The following is a 5,351-nucleotide window of genomic DNA, read 5'->3' as shown; positions in this document are numbered from 1 at the left end:
CAGTTGTTAGAAAAGAACAAAGAGATACTGCTTGGTTTAAAATCAGGGTTGTATACTTTCACCATACTTACTCAATCCATAAACTAAGAAATAACCTGAGAAGCCAGACTATATCAAGAAGAATGTGGCATCAGAACTAGAGGAAGTCTCATTAACAACCTGTGATATGCAGATGACGCTTGCTGAAAGTGAAGAATATTTGAAGCACTTGCTGATGAAGATCAAAGACTACAGCCCTCAGTATGGATGACAACTTTAAAAAAAAAAAATCCTCACAACTGAACCAATAAGCAACATCATGATAAACAGAGAAAATATTGATGTTATCAACAATTTAATTTTGCTTGAATCCATTATGAAAGCCCATGGAAGCAGCAGTCAAAAAATCAAATGATGTATTGCTTTGAGCAAGTCTGCTGCAAAAGATTTCTTTAAAGTTTTAAAAAGCAAAGGTGTCACTTTGAGTACTAAGATGTGCCTGATCCAAGCCAAGGTATTTTCGATTGTCTTTATATGCATTTGAAAGCTGGACAATGAAAAACGAAGACTGAAGAATTGATGCCTTTCAATATGGTGTTGGCAAAGAATATTGAATATAGCATGGACTGTAAGAAGAACGAACAAATGTGTCTTGGAAGAAATACAGCCAGAATGCTCCTTAGAAGCGAAGGTGGGAAAACTTTGACTCAAGTACTTTGAACATGTTATCAGTAGGATCTAGTCCCTGGAGAAGGATTTTATGTTTAGTAAAATAGACATTCTGGGAAAAAGAGGAAGACCCTCAATGAGATAGATTGACACAGTGGCTGCCACAATGAGCTCAAACATAGCAAAGATTGTGAGGATGACGTAGGACCAGGTGGTGTTGCACTCTGTTGCACACAGGGTCTGTATGAGTTGGAACAAATGGGAAGTTCCCTATCAATAACAACACTTTTATATGCTTCGTTATTGATATTTCTGGCACCTTGACCCCATTTCCCCGCCCCCCAAAAAAATCTTTCATTTTGATTTACATCCGCCATTTACAAGATTGCATACTTGATGAATGCAGAATTTTCTACAGGCTAGCTTCTGGCTCCATACGTTTTATCTCTTCCACTGCCCACTGCAGGGTATATTCATATTATGATAGAACATATGGCCATGATACCTTGTGTCAAGTGCTAGGGGAGCTATCACAATGCATTGCAATAAAGTATTCCTTGAAGTTGTTCTTATATCCAGTCTAATTGCAATAAGTTAATAGTGCATGGATGTGACTAAAAACCAGATTAAATAATTCTACTAAACCCAAACTAAATGGACCTCCAATTCGTCAGTATCTTAGGTGAATTCCCAGAAGACCCATAGCCATCCCAATAGCATCAATATAGAGGAAATACTAAGCAGTAGCATTCAGGGTAGTCTTAATAAGTTGTGGTCAAATATATATTCCTTTGAAAGTTTGACAACATATGTCCACTTGAACACATTGCTAGGGTTCTTTCCTTGGCCTTGGAAGAGATCCATTCAAGTGAAGGGTTCTGAGGCTTAAATTTCTTGTTCTTTATGATAAATCCAAGCCTTCTTCCAACTATGAAATACTGGTGGTTTATACTATGCACTTTTACATCCCCTGGTATAATACCTTATGAATTAAGCATTGTTAATATCCATATTTTAAAACAACAAAAAATTCCACAAAAATGGTAAACACTGTCAAAATCTACAAAGGCAGTAGGTGAAAAACCTGGGTTCTGTGGTCTTTTCATTCTATCAAGCTATTTATTTCTGCCAGTACTGCTTCATTCATAATTTTGGAACTGGCATTTTGCAGGCAAGTTAGTTTCATTCACCAGGAATAGTATCAGTCATAGGTACTGAGAGATCTTTGGAGATCCAGGCCCAGCATTTGGTTCTGTCTTGAAGTCAGCTACTCTTGGACTTAGAGCAGAAGAGGGAAGAGTCACAGAATTTTACAAGCACAAGAAGAAAGTTGTGCTATTTTCTAGGAAAATGAACATGCAGATATAATTTAATACATAGTTTTGAAGCATTGTGGAGGTCCCCTTAAGTCCATTAATTAGAATAAGTTCAAGAACATTTGATTAAGAATTTCTGCTTTAATATTCGAATAGAGAAAAAGAGGTAAGGTATTCCATTAGACTGATTATTCACATCTCTATTTTTTTTTTTCTAGTTCTAATTCTTTGGAAACCCAGGTGGAACGGTGGTTAAATGCTAAGGCCGCTAACCAAAAGGTAAGCAGTTCGAACCTACCAGGCTCTCTTTGGAAACTCTAAGGGGACAGTTCTACTCTGTCCTGTAGGGACCCTATGAGTCGGAATCGAATCAACGGCAACTGTTTTTTTTTTTTTAATTCTAATTCTTTGTCAGAAACAAAAGAGTGGATTCTCAGATGAGCGTATTTGCATTTTTTGTTGTTGTTAGGTGCCATCCAGTCGATTTCAACTAATAGCTGCTGCATGTGTTACAGTGTAGGATTGCCCCCATAGGATTTTCTTGGCTGTAATCTTTAGGAAGAAGATAACATTGCTAATTCACAACCAGGAGAGGGAAGGAAATAAAATTACCTACAACCATGTTCTTTACCCTATGATCCCTACCAGTACGTATCAGATGACTATTTTATAATTAAGTTTCAGCTTTAGTAAGTTTTCTTACTTACGTGTTAACAATTCTGCTTGTTTCTAAGACTAATCAGGCAATCAGATTCTTTTACTTTGCATATTTTTTTAAATGGAATTCTTCCAAATGTATGTCAGAAATGTAAAGACAGTGGTCTTAATATTATTTCACCATTTCCCCTAAATATGAAAAAAATATGAAGTATTAATGAATTACCGCTTTAAATATTAAAGAGGTGATTGAATTTAGAAAGAAAAAAACATATACATTATCTCATCATCCTAAAGTGTCTGCTGGTTTTATTTTTAAGACTTTGTTCACATGTGATCAGAGAAAATTGGAATAGATCTAAGTCATCTTAGGGTCCCCTTCCCTTTGAGTGATGTAGATGTTAAAATAAGACACATACACACAGACACAAAATTCCACTTTTTTTTTTTCCCTTCTGTTGGATATTGTGTCTGTACTTGGCACCTGAAATTACTGTAGGCTTCTTTCTATCATGAAGTAGGTTACCATGAGAACATGTGGAAAATGACAGAGAGGAAAACCCAAAAGAGTCAAAGTATTGATAATTTCACTGGCCCACCCAATCAACCAGTCTTAGAACCGCTCTACCTCTGAAATTGTTGAAATGAGGCATATCAAGTCATCATTTCAATTATAGGCCATTTAGGGCTTGGATTTTCTTTTGTTTCTTGCTGAAAGTATCCTAACTAATGCCTCTTCACTGCTCCCTGAGAAAGGCAGAACATTCTCAGTGATGGCAAATGGAACTTTACTGATTCAATAATAGTTAACGGTTGCCCTTTTTTGGTGCTTTATATACTTAGTTGAATAGAGTCCCTGCTCAATAGCTGAGAAGAAGAAATGACTTTCCTGGAGGCCAAAAAATGATATCAAAGATGTTATCACCTACTATGACATTTTTGTGGCCTTCATTTTTCTCAGCAGCAAATGGTGAAAAATCTTTTCTGAAGGAGATAATCGTGGTCAAAATGGATAGCAATTCCAATGTCTGAACTGTCCAGCGATTGGTACAAAAAGTTTCCTCAACATGATCCTTCTTGTTGGTAGTTTAAGAAGGGCTAGGTCAGTTTCAAATAGCTGTTATGATGAGCCTAATACAGAGGTAATTCATAGGCACCCATAGAGAAGGGAGCATTTTAGGTCAAATGTTGATATTAAGTCCCACAAGGGTGTAATATGCTCAAAAAAATATATATTCTACATATTGAGGGATTTTTTTTCTTTCTTTTTAAAAAATATTTTATTGTGTAATAGATAAAAGTTTACATAACAAACTGGTTCCCATTTAACAATTTTTTTACAAATTGTTTTGTGACGTTGGTTACAATTTTCACAATGTGACAACATTCTCATTATTTCCATTCTGTTTGTTCCGTTTCCATTGATCTAGCTTCCCTGCCCATCTCTGGCTTCTTATCTTTGCTTTTGGGTACATGCTGAATCTTTCTTATGCAGTTGATTGTTTAAAGGAGAGCATTCTTCCCAGGTGTTATTATTTATATTATAAGCCAATCTATTATTTGGCTGAAAGGAGACCTCTGGGAGTAGCTTCAGTTCCAAGTTAAAAAGGTATCTTAGGGCCATAGCCTCAGGGGTGTCTCTAGTCTTGATCAGTCCAGTTTAAGTCTGGTCTTTTTTTAGAAATTTGAATTTTATTATACATTTCTATCCCATTCTATCTGGGACCTTCCATTGTCCCTGGTCGGATTAGTCGGTAGTGGTAGCCGGGTGTCATATAGTTCTTCGGGTTTCAAGTTAGAAAAGGCCATGCATGGTTCATGTCGGCTATTAGTTCTGTGGATTAGTTTCTTCTTTGAGCCTTTGCTTTCCTTCATTCTCTTTTGCTGCAGATAAGTAGAGACCAATGGTTGTATCTTAGATGGCCCCTCCCAAGTTTTTAAGACACTAGACACTACTCACCCAACTAGAACGTAGAACATTAACTTTTTGTTCTATGCCAATTGACTGAGCTGTCACAGGAGACTATGGACCCAAGCTTTTCACTCAGTAAACCAATCCCATGAGTTGTTTGGATTGGTTTAGGAAGTCTCTGTAACTGTGCCCCCTATGTACTTTATTATGGACATGGGTATATATGCAGCACAAACAGGCATGTATGTACATGTACCTACAGATACACCTATACATGTGTGTGCATGTACTCACATATGACCTTCTATATACGTATATGCATACATATCTACCTATGTAACCACACATAAATTTTTTTGGCTGTTATTGCTGTTGTAGAATTGTATATGTTATAGCATTTACCAAAGTTGTTCCTTTAACTTGTATATTTCTTAGTGTCTTCATTTGCCTTGGTCAAGTTGTGCAGACTTCACCCATATGTGGTATTGCCTTTTCCATTACCAAAAATAACAAGTGTCTACTATCTAGAAAGTGATTCTTCCTCCCTCTCCCTCCCATCTCTGATAACCATCAAAGAATGCTGTTTTCTGTGCTTATATCTATTCTAGACTTTTTATAATAGTGGGACCATAAAGTATTTGTCCTTCTGTGATTAACTTTATTTTGCTCAGCATAATGTCCTCCAGTTTTATCCATGTTATAAGAAGTTTGGCGGACTCCTCTTTATTCTTTGTAATTGCATAGTACTCCATTGTATGTATGTACCATATTTTGTTTATCCATTCAGCATTCAGCCGTTGATGGACACTTAAGTTGTT

The sequence above is a fragment of the Loxodonta africana genome, chromosome 12 (assembly GCF_030014295.1).
Source record: "Loxodonta africana isolate mLoxAfr1 chromosome 12, mLoxAfr1.hap2, whole genome shotgun sequence".
Taxonomy (NCBI): domain Eukaryota; kingdom Metazoa; phylum Chordata; class Mammalia; order Proboscidea; family Elephantidae; genus Loxodonta; species Loxodonta africana.
This window is presented reverse-complemented; position numbering follows the sequence as displayed.